This window comes from Bactrocera latifrons, unplaced genomic scaffold (assembly GCF_001853355.1).
Source record: "Bactrocera latifrons isolate USDA-ARS-PBARC rearing strain unplaced genomic scaffold, ASM185335v1 scaffold_216, whole genome shotgun sequence".
NCBI classification, from domain to species: Eukaryota; Metazoa; Arthropoda; class Insecta; order Diptera; family Tephritidae; genus Bactrocera; species Bactrocera latifrons.
In genome coordinates this window covers 293,804-311,320 of record NW_017535697.1, presented here as the reverse complement: position 1 = coordinate 311,320, position 17,517 = coordinate 293,804, and the positions used below count along the sequence as shown (strand labels likewise).

Below are 17,517 nucleotides of genomic sequence, written 5' to 3'. Positions count from 1 at the left end.
CACTCATCGCATTTTGTTAGCTTTTGACAGTTTACACGCCTGTCATCTTGTAGAAACTTGGTATACAGGTTTCTTAGTACTTGGTTCAGAGGATTGCAGCACCAAGGGATACTTGCGGGAAAAAAAGTGGGCGTGGGCCCACTCTCTAACAAGTTTAATGTACATATCTCCCAAACCACTTAAGGTACAACAAAGAAAATTGGTGAGTTCCATTCTTATAAGAACTTTTATCGACAGTGAGAAATGTGATTAATGAAATCGGAAAGCGCAATAAATCAATAACTAAATACGCCAGAGACATTAAATTCTTCCACCGAGGCGATATAAGAGGTTTTTATGGGAGCCGGAGTGCAAAATATCCGATGGGTATGGCCCCACCCATTTTTGGTGAAATCCCATATCTCGGGACCCGACCAACTGATTTCGGCAAAATTTAGTATATGACATTAGTTTTACATTCTTATATCACATTGTGAAAATAGACGAAATCAGACAATAACCACGCCTACTTTCCATATAGAACAATTTTAAAATCCGTTTCCAGTACACAAATAAAGAAGCAATTAATGTAACGGAATAAAACGTTGCAATAATGTCTTTAGTGTGTACCACCTTATGAYCAAAAATTGTTTAAATCCAATAAAAAATCCTCAAGCCCCTAGGTAACGAATAATATATATATTTTCTTTTATTTATTTATTTAAAAGAGAACTAATTATAAATAATTAATACACTTGTGAGAATCAGCACTGGCTACCAGGGCCTTCGGAATAGTATATATGTAAGTTAAAAATGGTTTGATAATACTTCTCTTAGCCCTCATATACTTAATATAAAGATTTTCGAACTTCGGGGTGACTTTGTACCGCTTATATCGGCCGATATGTAAGTTATCCTAATGAAAATACGAGAGCGTGTTTTATTCATAACAGTATATATTTTGCCTGAAATAGATAAATTTGAGAGAAAACTTGGCTTAACTCCTTAATAACTAATACAGGACCCTTCACGCAAGTGAGGAAAGTTTTTTGATCGTTATTCACTTAAGAGTGCCCAGAAGCGACTCTTTTACATATGATTCAAGTATCTCACGACTAGTATGGCAATCTTTCAACTCAAAACTTTATCATAAATTCGACATTTTTTAAGTTATACAAACTGAGAACGTTTTGACAAGCGAACATTAGTCATGTCATTTACAGTAACTTAAAATATTCATTTCATCCAAAGAATAGAATTAAATCGCGAATTTTTTGCGCGATTAATTTTTATAACTTTCAAGGTAGATTAACCCGTTACGTAAAAAACGCCCCAATGAACACTAAAAAACAGCCACGGATGAGACACCTTTTAATGACGATCATGGCAAACCAATTAAAGATGACGATTTGAGGCCATGCACCTGTAATGTCCGGTTCAAGACATCACCACCGTCCAAGAAATGCGATGGACTGGACAAGGACTGAGGCGAGTAGGTCTTTCTGGCATTTACTACAGTGGACATACATACACATAAAGGAGCGCAAATTTGGTGAGAGACTCCGTCCCTGAGTTCTGTCATTCACTCCGGTGAATGAACGTCTAGCCACAATTTGCATCAAACCGATGTCCTTTAACATATCGCTGATTTTCGTCACGGCCCGATGGAAGAGAAGGAGCTGCTCCGGCCGGGTTGTCAAAATAGCGTTTGGCGACTTTAACGACAGGGTGGGCAAAGAAGGAATCTTTGACACAACGGTCAGTAAATTCAGCCTCCATAACGAAATATGCCAAAATGGGTTGAGCTGATCGACTTCGCCGGAACCGAAATATGGTTATCTGTATTACGTGATTCCAGCATAGAAAACTTCATCAAACTACCTGGCTGTCTACAGATCGAAAAAAAAACGCACGTGAACAAACACAAAGAAGGTTCGACGTCGACAAGCTGCATTCACAACAGACAGCCGAACGATTTTCTACTCGACTTGCACTCCTGCTTTCTTGGTTTTGAGAAAATGCAAAAGTACGACGAGGAGTGCCGTGTTGCAGCGGAGAGAAAACAAACAGCCTACCTCGCAACGTTACAATCAACACGCACCACCTCTTCATCAATTTCAAACCTTCTTTTGATAGTACGAAAAGGAGCTGCTTTAATACCTCGATCTCTGAATATAGTATCCCTGCAAAACTAATACGGGTGAGTAAACTGACGTTTAGCAAGCCAGAACAACAGAGAACGTACCATCTAATTTCCTCTATCTTGGAACCAGCAACAACACCTGACATTGTTAGACTCGACATCCAACACAGAATATCTCTTGCCGACAGGCGCTACTTCGGACTGAGTATGCAATTGAGAAGTAAATTTCTCTCTCGACGACAAAAATCAAACTCTACAAGTCACTGATTTTTCGCGTCCTGCTATATGGTGCAGAGGCATGGACGATGACAGCATCTGATGAGTCGACATTACGAGATTTTTACGTTTACGTACGTTTTACGAGTCTTTTGCGCGTTGGCCACAGCGAATATCGTATGCAATGGAACGATAAGCTGTATAAGATATACGATGACATTGACATAGTTAAGCGAATTAAAACACTACGCTTGCTAGGTCATGTCGTACGAATGGACGAATAATTCAGTTCTGAAAGTTTTCGATGTAGTACCCGACGGGGGAAGCAGAGGAAGAGGAAGACCTTTACTCCGTTGGAGAGACCAGATAGAGAAGGAATTGGCGAAACCTTGCGAAAAGAAGAAACGACACACAATGTTGCGCAAAATCAAAACAATTCGTTCTTAAATTTTACATACATATTTACATAAAAGATCGAAAAATCAATATAATTCATATTAACGTACTAAATCTCAAACATAAACAAGTAAGGAAGAGCTAGGTTCAGGTGTAACTGAACATTTTATACGGTTGCAACTACCAAGAGTCAAAGCCCGGTAAATTCTTTAAGGTGCCGTCAAAAGTTTTATTTTAAAATAAAAACATGTTGTTTTAAAAGTTTATATCAAAGAAAATGACTAAAAGCAACAAAAAGCAACAACAGCCTCGGATGAGAGACCACCCTTTTGATGACGACCATGGCAAACGAATTAAGGACTATGATTTGAGGGCATGCACCTGGAATGTCCGGTCCCTTAATTGGGAAGGTGCCGCTGCCCAGCTGGTTGATGTCCTCGTGAAACTAAACGCTGACATCACCGCCGTCCAAGAAATGAGATGGACGGGACAGGGACAGAAACGAGTAGGTCCTTGTTTCATTTACTACAGTGGCCATATAAAGGAGGGTAAGTTGGGTGTGAGATTCGTGGTGGAAGAGAGACTCCATCGCTGAGTATTATCATTCACTCCGGTGAATGAACGTCTAGCCACAATCCGCATCAAATTGATTTTCTTCAACATATTGCTGATTTGCGCCCACGCCCCGACGGAAGAGAAGGACGATGCGACCAAAGATGCCTTTTGTGAGTGCTTGGAAAGCACTTATGAGAGCCGCCCCCGCCACGTTATCAAAATCGTGCTTGGCGACTTTAACGGCAGGGTGGGTAAAGAAGGTATCTTTGGCACTACGGTCGGTAAATTCAGCCTTCACGAGGAACCATCCCCAAATGGGTTGAGGCTGATAGACTTCGGCGGCGCCCGAAATATGATGATCTGCAGTACTAGATTCCGGCATTAGAAGATTCATCAAGCTACCTGGCTGTCTCCGGATCGAAAAAAAACGCACGTGAACAAACACAAACAACCTTCGACGTCGAGAAGCTGCAATTATAACAGACAGCCCAACGCTTTTCTACTCGGCTTGCACTCCTGCTCTCGGAGAGCACTCGTCAACAACTCGGTATAAGGGAACTGTGTAACGGCATTTCAAACGCCTTACGTACAGCTGCAACCGAAACCATTGGTTTTCGGAAAGTGCTAAAGAACAGCTGGTACGACCACTCCGTCGCCGTGTCGCAGCAGAGAGAAAACAGGCTGCCTACCTCGCAACGTTACGATCGACCACAACACGTGCGGGATGGGATAGATACCGAGAGTTGAAGAGGGAAGCGAGACGCATNAAAACAGGCTGCCTACCTCGCAACGTTACGATCGACCACAACACGTGCGGGATGGGATAGATACCGAGAGTTGAAGAGGGAAGCGAGACGCATTTACAGACAGAAAAAGAAAGAGGCCGAAATGCGTGAGTATGAAGAGATTGAAAAGCTGGCCGACAGGGATAATGCTCGAAAATTTTACAAAAAAATGCGGCGGCTTACAGAAGGTTTCAAGACCAGAGCATACACTTGTAGAACCCCAAAAGTGATCTAGTCACCGATGCCCAGAGCATACTTAAATTGTGGAAACAACACTTCTCCAGTCTACTGAATGGCAGTGAACGTACAAGGCCAGGAGAAGGCGAACCCGATTCCCCAATCGATGACGAAGGACCTCTCCGAGCCGTTCGATACCAAAGGAGGTTTCGAACAAGGCGACTCCCTATCGTGCGATTTCTTCAACCTGCTTCTGGAGAAAATAATTAGAGCTGCAGAACTAAATAGAGAAGGTACAATCTTCTATAAGAGTGTACAGCTGCTGGCGTATGCCGATGATATTGATATCATCGGCCTCAGCACCTGCGCCGTTAGGTCTGCTTTCTCCAGACTGGACAAGGAAGCAAAGCAAATGGGTCTGGCAGTGAACGAGGGCGAGACGAAATATCTCCTGTCATCAAACAAACACTCGTCGCACTCGCGACTAGGCTGTCACGTCACTGTTGACAGTCATAACTTTGAAGTCGTAGATAATTTCGTCTATCTTGGAACAAGTGTAAACACCACCAACGGCCTGGAAATCCAACGCATGATAACTCTTGCCAACAGGTGCTACTTCGGACTGAGTAGGCAATTGAGAAACAAAGTCCTCTCTCGACAAACAAAAACCAAACTCTACAAGTCACTCATAATACCCGCCCTGCTATATGGTGCAGAGGCTTGGACGATGTCAACAACGGATGAGTCGACGTTGCGAGTTTTCGAGAGAAACTTTCTGCGAAACATTTATGGTCCTTCGCGCGTTGGCCACGGCGAATATCGCATTCGATGGAACGATGAGCTGTACGAGATATACGACGACATTGACATAGTTTAGCGAATTAAAAGACAGCGGCTACGCTGGCTAGGTCATGTTGTCTGGATGGACGAAAATACTCCAGCTCTGAAAGTATTTGACGCAGTACCCGCCGGGGGAAGCAGTGGAAGAGGAAGGCCTCCACTCCGTTAGAAGGACCAAGTGGAGAAGGACCTGGCTTCACTTAGAATATCTAATTGGCGCCATGTAGCGAAAAGAACAAACGACTGGCGCGCTGTTGTTAACTCGGCTATAATCGCGTAAACGGTGACTACGGCAATCAAGAAGAAGTTTACAATTTCAAGGAACCTTCTTCTAATATGTCATTATTTGTCATCATAGCAAACACATCAACTTCATTGTCAAGGTCTACATATTCCTTAATGTGCCGAAATTTAGAAATCTTGCAGAAATTGTTGCCCAAAGATGTTCAAAGGGCTATCCTCCAATAAAGCAACGTTTAATTCTTACTTACGTTTTCGATCAAGTATTGCGAAATTGCCACATTTGGGCCAGTTGATTGGGCACCAACATCGTGTGACCGCTAGACTTCGCCAGTTACTATTCAGGATGCTTGAATGAATCATAAAAAATTCGACTTACCGGATGGACTTAGATTGAAGGAAATAATCTTCAAGAAATAAATGCCAAAGAAAACTTTCTAATGATCATAAACATTCCCCACTAAATTTAAAGTTTTTATCTGTTTTCTTTAAAGAAGTTGGGAACCTCGAATTGGATCAACCTTTATGTCGATATGCACCCTTTAGAAGGGGCTTATCGGTCTCATCCATGATTACAGAAAACAATAGGAGACTTTTAATTTTTGAGGCAATAGGTTCGATCTGGCAAACACTTGTATACTGTCGGTAGGGGTTCTTATAGGATTAATCTCGAGATAATTTTGTTTGAAAGATATGTACATTCAGTCTATTAGAGTACAGGGTCACATTTACTCCTTCAGAAATTTTAATCCACGGGTGCCCCTTGCTACTACGATCCTCTGTGCCACCAGAGAGTTCTGTACTTAAATTTAGTGCTTAGTTAGAGCACTTGTTCCTTTAAATGCGTATGGCAGGTCGTTCGTAAGTTTTTTGCAAAGGAACAGATATACCAAGATTCATATCTCAAGTTACAGCTTGCACGGAACGACGGACTGACATGTACATGGATTTGAATTCGCCATATGGTTTTTTTTTATATCTATACCTATCTCGACAAGTTTTGGATGATACGTAAAACTGTTAGTTGAACAAAACTATTCCACTCTGTAACAAATTATTTACATTTCAATTCTTTGTTTTTCCTTCCATATATTTTTTTATTTAATTCGGGGGTGGCTGCGTTCAATGACTCTTTTTAAGTTCTTTTCAAAGTTTAATGAGCCGGAAAACGACTAAAATAATAAAATTTATTAAAAACAGTTTTCTTTAGCGTTTCCATTCATTTACCTCGCAAAATGACTTCACTGATTGAGAGTTTATCTAAGGCTTGTTTCTCTCCTTTTCCATTCCAATTAAAGGACTCGAGGAACCTGCGAATATGTTTTTTGAAAGCAGTCTTCATAAGTTATCTGCGGAATAAAAATATGTATGTACATATTGGTAATTTATAAAATATTGATAAAATGACTAATGTTTTTACCATAGCCTGCGTGAATTTGGGTTTTTAAGTTTGTCTTCCACCTCCAGATATCTCTTAACCATTTGAATAGATTACTTCCTTATCGAGAATGTCATATTTAGTCTTCCCGGTCAGATCGCTCAATCTTTTTTATATGCACTTTGCATCTCTATTAAGAGAATTTTGTGATAACATTTGCGATTAATCTATAGACTGTTCAAAATAAAAATACACTTTTATATCTATAAATGTATTATCTGTCCCCGCAGGCGCTGTCCTTCGTGAAATTATTCAAAACACATATTATGAATAGAAATTTGAATTTATATTGTGTTGAATATCATTTGTGATTTTTCTACATTTTTTTAATAAAGCGCAGCTTGATAACTAACATTTGTTTGGTTTCTGTACATTTACGTAAATGCACAGATAAGATGGCTTCCCAACATGTGAACACGCCACGTATAGCTGGCCGTGTGAAAAACATGGCATTTCCAGATTTATGCCACACACTTCTAGCAACTATCCTTGCATCCTGTTGATTGTCATCGCAAATGCAATTTTTCCCGGAAATTCTAAACTCAAAGGAATTCGAAGAATCAAGCATTCAGTCCCCTTGTATTCGATAGCTGCATTACAATCGGTGGGGTTCCATATACATACATACATATACAGTTTCGGCGCATAAATTTTGTATGAGCGCCGAATATACCCGCGGCAAGGCATGATTGTCGTAAGAGGCGACTATAAGCCATATGCACTATGTCAGGCTTTAGAGACCATGTTTTGATGTCAACATGGTCTAAGTCAGATAAGTGCTATAATATTCCGCTGGACGTCAAATTCTAAGCTTTATATTTATATCTCAAAATAAAGGCATTTGTCACAGCTACAAATGCAACCAGTCATTGGGTTTATATGGGAACTCAACTGGAAGTAGCAAATAGTTACAAAGTCAGACGAAAGACTATAACCTGGTACCACGGGGAGCAGTAAGCCCTTGGAGGTAACTCCAATCTGCTCATTGGGTTTGGCCCTTTGGGGAGATACCTAAATGCAGGAAGGGCATTTTGTCCAATGTGGAGTCTCACTGCGGCCGGGTGCCAGACTCAAAGTACGGCAGAGGTTTTAGATGGGCCTCGTACCCGACCAAGGTGACTAGGGTGTCCCTATCCACCCGAACCAATTGGAACCAAGGATTAAATGCAAAATGCATTTATGCTTTGGGGCGCTGATCAACGCATTGTATTGATCTACGTGCTTCTAGCAATAGAAAGCACCGTGAGGTTAGGCCTTCGCAGGCAGGTACTCACGTAAACCACAACGACATTCTCTACTATTTTGCACATTTTCCTTACTTTTCAAAGGAGTTAATGTTGTTGCTCAGTCTGCGACTATCTCTCTCATTGAGCGGACGTGTTTTCTAATCGCGGTTTTTCTTTTGTGCTTTACACTTTATTCGCATATTCCTTTTTGCATACATACAAGTGCACGTTTCGTTTTCGTTTTACTTTGATCGTACGGTTACTCACATAAAAAACAGTGCATATTAGTGAATATTTGATTTATTATGGCCCCCGGGCCGCCTAGTCTGGGATAAAACAGGTTTGCTTTTCTGGTCTCTAGCCCCAACCCCAAAAGGAAAACACTTACATACAAATCACTTGAAAATTTTCCAGAACTGCCTCAAATTAAAAACGATCACCCAAAGTTTGTGCTAATATCTGCAGCAGATTCGAACGAAAAACTTTCCAAATACTCTTGCTTCGCTGTGCATAAAAGCTTAGAATCAATAAAAAAAGGAAATTTTATCTATCAACGAATTACGTGATGGTAATTTACTTTTACTCGTTAAAAATCGGAAGATCGCTGAAAAATTTCGTACAACAAAGAAAGTAAATGGAATTTGCGATATTAAAGTTAAGTTACACGACAATTTGAATTGCTCTAAAGGTACAATTTACGCTCCATTTCTAAATGACATTGCAGAAGATGAAATTGTTGACAATTTAAAAGATCAGGGAGCTACTTTTGTGTATAAATTCACTAAAAATATAGACGGAAAACAAAAACCTAGTGGTGTAATACTTCTTTCATTTGATCTCTACAAACTTCCAGAAAAAATCGAAGTCTCATGTGTTGAATACAATGCTGGCGACAGACTGCAAACGACATCTGTCAAATATTAAAATACACTCGTTCTTATGGACGGACCTATTTTGATAGCTGCACGACTACACGACGGCTGCCCGACAGTTGTCGTTCTCGCTAACTTCAATTTGATCCTATATTTGCCAACGACAGTAGGACGACAGTAGAGTTGACAGTAGAATGGAAGATAGAGAGATGAGGTAGAGTGGTGATGCCACTAATATGAAAAATGTAAAATTATTCACAGCTCTAACAAACTTGATGTTATTTTATAGAAAAAAGCATAAAATAGCTCTGTTACATCATTTGTAATAACAATTGATAACTAAACCAATAAACCTATTTTCTTATATTTTGCATAAAAAATTTCACTTCGAACAAAATATTAAAATTTCATTGAAGTGCAAGGTATTAGTATGGCCACAATGAAATTGTGAACATGCAAAGTGGACAACTGCGTTGTTTTGTGTACATGCCGGCCATTGTTATGTTGCTGCCCTCTCACAAACGTTCAATTAGTAGGATTCACAACGCCCTTTTCAGTTCACTGTCGTGCTGCTGCAGTCTGTCGCGAGCATTGTGTTCCGCGCATCATGGCGTACAATGCGGATTAATGCATATTACCCTAACACCATAAGGTGCAAAAGTTGCCAGCTTCTAGGTCACACAGCGAAACGTTGCAACAACAATCCTGCCTGCGATATGTGCAGTTTCTCTCCTCATCTCTTCTCGCCATTCAACCGCACATTTTGTGCAAATTGCTCAGGCGATCATCCTTCCTCTTCACGCTCTTGTCCTAAATACCTACAATCCAAAACATTCTAAAAATAAAAACAGAAAATAAATGCTCAATGCGAGAAGCACTAAGGGTATACAAACAACAATTACCCTCGACCCCCGCAAACCCTTCTTTCGCTTCTGTTACAAAAGAAAATACAAACAAGCAAATAACAAACGTGATTTCCCACCGCTGTACTAAATCCCCAACAGCTTATCCACTTCCACAACAAAAGCAAACCATGAAAGAAAACAAAAACAATTTCGTAATTGATAACCATCTAAACTCACCAAATATAACTACAAAAGAAACAACAAAAAACCTTCCTAACTTAACGCTTACCCCAACAAAAACCAACACAACCAAAATAAGCATACCACTCATTCCTAAAATATCCACAACAGATTATCTTAAAATCCAAACTAACTCTCTCTCTCTACAGACAATATCAATATTCTCGCACCACCTATTTATTCAGATTATATCTCACCTTATATAATTACCACATCTGTCCATGAAGACCAAATAACTCTCATTATCCCTCCTCTCCTTTCTCTCAATCACTCACATTATTAATAGATGTTCAAATTTCTCCAATGGAATATGAACGGATTCTACAAAAATTACACTGACCTAGAATTACTCATAAAATAACAATCACCAAGTGTTATATCACTACAAGAAACACGCCTTTCATTTAATTTCGCAGCTGCTGTACCCAAACATCCTAACAATTTACATTCCAATCACTATGGTTAATTTACAAAAGAACTCGCTCTATTCATAGCCTAATAAAATACAAAAAAGCCAATGCAGTGTTTCGGAGAAATATTAAAGAAGCTAAGAGGACTTGTTTACAAAAACTTACCGAAGCTATCACTCCGTTAACAAATTCCAAGAAATTATGGGCCGCATAAAAATGCTCTCAGGCTCCTATACGCACGTGAATCTTAATTGTATAAACACCCCAAGTGGCCCAATTTTCGACTCAAGAGAAATAGCTAATCATTTCGCCTTTTTATGCTCCGATTATTCGAGAGATTCAAACTTCCACCCCTCGTTTGTATCAAATAAAAATGAGCTTCTCAGAAGAAGGTACAGTAAAGATCTCTCACCCCCATCTATTACCGAATCAAACATAACCATCGCAGAATTCGATTTCACTTTATCTTCAATGTCAGGCAAGACTCCCGGTGCAGACAGGATTTCATATCCCATGCTAAAAAACTGTCCTTAAGTCTCAAAAATAGAATTATTAAATTATGCCAAGGTGTCTACCCTCAAAGCTGCAGTGATTGTAGCAATTCCTAAATTCAATGTAGTGTCTACAGATGTTCTTGGTTACAGGCCAATATCACTCCTTTGTTGCATGGGTAAACTATTAGACAAAATCATATCAAAACGTATCTCGTGGTTCGCATTAAATAAAAACCTCTCAGTCAAGACCAAGTGGCATTTAAGGCAGGGCAAAGACGCTTTACTCTATTTTGATGATTTCGCCAAAACTGCTTTATCGAAGAGAAATCACATATCCACTCTCAGTTTAGATTTCGAGAAAGCTTTCGACAGTGTTGGTTCTCATGTCATTCTACGACAACTTGAGAAGTGGCAAATTGGTGAAAAAATATTTAACTTTATTAAATATTTCCTAATTAATCGGAAATTCATGACTAAAATAAATAACACTTTTTCGAACACGTACAATATGTACAACGGAATACCACAAGGATCACCATTGTCTGTCACACTATTTGTAATCGCATTTAACGAAATCAGTGCGCTAACCTCTAAATATAAACTCATTTCGCATATTATTTATGCTGATGATGTGCTGATCTTCTCCAAGCAAAATGATCTTAATACTGTTAAAAATACCTTCTTAAAAATCCTCTCTGATATTTCAAATTGGTCCAATTGTTCAGGTGCGAATTTTCTATAAACAAATGCAAATTATTCCATATCTGTAGAAAACAAAAATGTAATAACTTCTATCTTAACTATAATAATGTAAATATTGTAAATACTACTAGTCTTAAATTCCTAGGTATAATATCTGTTAAGAGACTTACTTTTAAGGAACATTGTACAAATATACGTAATCAACTAATTCCTAGGCTTAATATAATTAAGTATCTATCATCAAAATATTGTTTAATTCACATTTGTCTCTCATCAATATTACAAGAGCTTTAATTTTATATAAGATTGATTATGGTCTCCCTATCTACGGCAATTGCGCCAAAAGCAACATAAAGCAAATMTTTGCACCATATCATGCAGCCGTTAGAAGAAGTATTCGGGCATTCCAAACATCACCAATAAAGTTTACATTAACGGAAGCCGGACTCCCATCCATCGAGGAAAGAGTTTTATATACTTCGCAAAAGCTTATTCCAAAACTACTATTATGTAATAACAAGCTCTTATATGGTATAGTAAAAGCCAAATGGACCGACGACACAAACTCCAATACTTCTTCCACTGTTTCTAAATGCATTAAATTAGCTAAGGACCTAGGTATAACAACTACACCTGAGGAAAAGTCTGTTTCTTTTGCCCCATCGTGGCTACTCAAAGAGTCTTCGTTCGAGCTACATCTTCAAAAACATCATAAAAATAACACCAATTCCAGGGTATATCAAAGTTTGTTCAGAGAGCTCATTGTGCAAGACTACGTAGATTGGCAACTCATTTTTACTGACGATTCGAAGGCCGACTCCTTACACGTCTTTTGCTATTGTTGATACCTTTGGAAATACGTTGAAAGCTGGACTCCTGCCCATTTACAGCTCAGTATACACCGCAGAAGCAGCAGCCACCTATAATGTGCTATCCCTAGTACAAAACTCTAACTTAAAAACATTAATATGTACTGATAGCAAGTCTACAATCTCAGCTCTCCTAAATACATCTAACAAATCCTATCTCATTGTGCAAATTAGAAACATACTAATTGGGAAAATAAACATAAAAATTATGTGGATCCCTGATACGCCAAATCGGCGGCAAAACAGCCATTGATTGTCTTCGATTAGATCGAAAAAAAAAACAACATAATCCATATAATCGCTTCAAAACAAAAAGCTATAAAAGCCAATGCTTGGAAGAATGTGCAACACCACTACGCCATCTGCAACCAAGAGGACAAAAAACCTGCTTATCCGCCTTCAGGCCGTTGCCAAGATATAAAAGCCTTTGTTCGCTTTCGTCTTGGTCATACATTAACGCATTCCCATTTATTAAATGGAAACCTTAATTCATCCTGTCTATATTGTAGTTCGTCCTCCTTAATTATATCACATCTACTGGATGAATGCCCATTCTTCAATTCAGCAAGGACCAGTATATTTCAGAATAATAAAGCTCTTGATTTATTAAAAATAACGTCTATTGTAAACATCACTAAACTATCTGAATATCTATCTCGTACAAAGTTAAAGAAATAAGTTTAAGTTATCCTTCCTTTTTAAAATATATTTTTAGTTCATAAAAACATATTGCTTGTAAATAATTCTTAAATGGAAGGTTCCATCTTTATTATTTAAGTCGTTTATATTAAAACCGTGAGCTGAAAGCCCCTGTAGCTAGTGCTCCTTATGTTTAATGTATAATAATAATTGTATTATTATTTAACAAATAATAAATAAATAAAATAAATAATGTTATTGCTATGTTGTCTTTTTGTAGAACAATATGTACATACGTATACATGTACTAACATATTAATGTTGATGATTGAATCAAAAGTTTACTGGAATTCTCCAAAACAGGTTAAGATTTCTTATGACGTCTCCAATATGATCTTCTAAAGTAGCCATACTGATGGAGGCTTTAGTCTGAATCCATCAGCATTTTTTTTTTTCAATACTTCTTTATTTACTGGATCTGTTTTTTATAAAGCCTCACAATAAGTTACAAAATCTTAAATCTATTTAAAAACTAGACAAACTCAAGCAAATGATTGTGCTGTAAAGCACCTGGGTTTGGGTAATCTCCGAGTTTAGATATATATTTCATTCTGCTGTCCTCTACTTCTGCCCTTACTACAGGCATACCAAGAACTTTATGGATAGTTCCATTATGCGAAGTTCAGGGTATAATAAGGGGTTATCCTTCTCTTATAATAGTAGGTATGTATGTCAAAAAGGGGTTGAATCGGACCAAATCTTCCCTTATTTTCATTACGATAACTCACATATTGGTTCTTCTGGTTTACTTTATACTGCATATATTGGCCAATATGTGAGTTATCGCAATGAAAATAAGAGAGGATGTTTTATTTATAACAGTGTATCTTTTTATTATTTAGTTAAATTAGAGTTTTAAATTTGAAGAATTTTAAAGAATTCCCTTGGCTTTAATTCTTGAAAGTTTCAAAAGTATAAAATATTCGGTTGCCCCGAACTTAGCCCTTTTTAAATTATTATTTCATTTCACATTTTTACTTTCAATCATCACGTTTACGCTGTGGGAGAGTACCATCACAACAAATAGAAGAACAGAAAATGATTCCTTATTAAAACGAAGATGGCTTGCGAATCAGCACCAATTATTATTTAAAAATGGTTTTGTCAATAATTCTTTGACCCATTTGGGGCATTTTCCGTGTGCACAGCACATCCGTTTTCCCCAACATTTTCATCAGCTTAATGTAAATTAAAACCAATGTCTTATTACATAATCACACAATTATATTTGTTCGCATATTCGTTCTGCAACAGGACCAGTTTATAAAATAATTGGTAACTTTTTACACAAGCCGAATATTTGAGTACTGTAGAAAAGAATGCATTTAAATAATGTGTATGCAAATACAAATGTTAAATTCTTTCGTTTAACCCTTATGTGAGTACCCAGTTTCATCCATGTTAATGAGCCCCCACGGTACCCGGGTACCCACTACTAGATATATATTTATTCTTTTTGTGGGAACACAAAATTCACGCAGTACATTCCTTCGAAACCCGCTAAATACGGCATAAAAATTTGGTGGATTTGCAATGCTGAAATCTCATATCCCTTGTTAGGAATTTATTCAAACAGGAAAAACTGACAATGTTCGAGAAAAAAAATCAAGGAGAGAGTCGTAAAAGAACTTGCAGCTTCATTCAAAGGAAGTGGACAATTATTTTACGATTTTGCCCCTCTTGTTAAACACTTGCTCTCATGGAAATTGACAATCGCTGGTACATGGAAGAAAAATAGGCCTTATATGCCCAAGCAAATGGCTAGAAATAAATCCAGACCAGAATTCTCTTCTCTCTTCGGTTTTCGCGAACGTTCTGATGCGCTTAGTTCATATGTCCCGATAAAAAACAAAGCTGTAATTCTGCTTTCGACTATGCATTCTGAAACTTCCGTAAATGACGGTGAGAAAAAAAAATCATATGACTACTCATTATAATAAATATAAGACTGGCGTTGACAAAATGGATCAAATAGTGCACCGATACACCACTCATAGACGCACTCAGAGATGGCCTCTTTCAATGTTTTTCAATGTCTTGGATATTGGTGCCCTTGCTGCTTACTTGGTTTACTATAAAAATAACAAGATTCTAAAGAAGAGAACTGATAAGCGACGCATTTTCTTGCGTCAGTTGAGTGAGGAACTAGTCAAACCTTCCATTGAAGGCCGTTCATCAAACAAGCAAATAATGCGGAATTATTTTACCAAAATCGGAATCGAGAGCGTGCTCGGATTTTCGCTCACCCCTGTCTCTGTTGCTGAAATTGAGCCTCGCGACAGCTCAGGTAGGAAAAAGCCATTTGTTCTTGTCACGTTTGCTACCAACTAACATTCAAAAGGCAAAGAAAAACTCGAAAAAGTTGTACCAACTGCAAAGGGCCTGTGTGCGATGAATACTCTATATCGAAACTAATATGTCCTGATTGTGCTGAATAGTTAATGAAAATTTAATATATTTCTATTGCTAATTCATGTAATTTTTTATTTATTATCCCAAGTTATCTAGTTGAAATATTTATCAGTATTGAATCTCATTTACAGATGATTGCATGGTGTTTCATATAGTGGGTACCTGGGTACCCGAGATACCTAATTTCAAACATATTTTTCAACTTCAAACAATTTTTTTTTTAATTTTTCAATACTGAAATAGCTTTTTTTTATGTATATTCCTTATTGTACATATAGTATAATACCGCACGATTCCGATTACTTTGGCGGAGGGACAGAGGTGAAATATGCAAAAATATTGTAAAATTACTTATATTTTTAAAAATATTCCCGATTAAAAATTCAAACGTTTGCACTAAAAACACATGGTATTTCTCTATGTTTCACTAAATTATTTTACATTTTTACTTGGTATTTTTAAAAATACACTCTAAACATTGAAATATAAGTTTACATTTCACTTTTGTTTTGTAATATTTTATCTAAATTTATTAACTTAAACATCACTCATCGTTGAAAACGTTATATTGTGTACAATTATTGCGAACACGAACCAAATGTGTAAAATTTTTAACAATTTATCTTTGTTTTTTCACGTGATCCTTTTTTCTATAATAACTATAATAAAAAATACTTTCCAAAATTTTTCAAGTTATAATTGAGTTGTGAACACTTTTTATACCCTGAACAGGGTGTATTAAGTTTGTCACGAAGTTTGTATCACCCAGAAGGAAGGGTCGGAGACTCTATAAAGTTTTTAAGATATCGTTTTGAAATTTTGCAAACGTAATTTTCTCTTCAAGAAGCTGCTCATTTGTCGGAACTGCCGATAGCGGACCACTATAACATGTAGCTGCCATATAAACTAATCGATAGGAATCAAGGGCTTGTATGGAAAACTTTCACATTTTCCAATATTCTTTCACAAAAGTTGGCACAGGTTTTTTCTAGGGCGAAAATTTAATCTCCGAAGAAATTGTTCAGATCGGYTTACTATAGCATATAGCTGCCATACAAACTAACGATTGGAAAAAAGTTCCTGTATGGAAAACTTTTGCATTTGACAAGATATATTCACGAAATTTGGTAAAGATTATTTCCTAAGGTAACAATGTAATCTCTGAAGAAATTGTTCAGATCGGCTTACTATATCATATAGCTGCCATACAAACCGAACGATCGGAATCAAGAGCTTGTATGGAAAACTTTCGCATTTGACATGGTATCTTCACGAAATTTACCATGGATTACTGCTTAAGGTAACAATATGATCTCCAAAAAAATTGTTCAGAACGAATTACTATAGCATATAGCTTCCATACAAACTAAACACATAGTTACTAACAGAAATGCATCTGTCAAGGGTATTTAGCTTCGGTGCAACCGAAGTTAACGTTTTTTCTTGTTCTATATATAATATGTGATTTATATGTAAAATTGTAAGAAGTAAAAACCTATCTAAAACAGTACCCCTGGTCGAGAAAATATTGAATTGATTATTACATTATATAATATTATTATATAACATTAATTATTGGTTTATTAAACTTAAGTAAGAAGTTTATACTGAATACTTTACACTTTATTACGTAATATTAGGTTGTCAAAAAAGTCTTGCGCTATTTTTAGTGAATTTTCAATTGTACATAAAATTTTGTTTGATCACTCATGCCCAGCTCTTGACCGATGCTACGGCTGTTACTATGACTATCTCTTTCGACCAATTCAGCGATTTAATCGCAATTTTCGACGACAGGCCTTCCGGAAAACGTTGAAACCATCGATGTGTGGTGGAAATGGAAACTGTATCGGGTCCATAAACTGTACAAATTTTATTGGCGGCTTGAGATGCATTTTTGCCTTTGTCGTAGTAGTACTGTAAAATATGCCGTATTTTCTCTTTATTTTGCTCCATGTTTGCGACGCTATAACTCACGA

The 17,517-nt window shown here is 37.4% G+C and overlaps 1 protein-coding gene across 1 annotated transcript in view; it reads right to left on the bottom strand.

Moving 5' to 3' along the window:
* Positions 1-17,517, bottom strand: part of LOC108968445 (beta-glucuronidase) — a 93,441-nt gene that overhangs the window by 74,933 nt on the left and 991 nt on the right. The window lies entirely within an intron of this gene.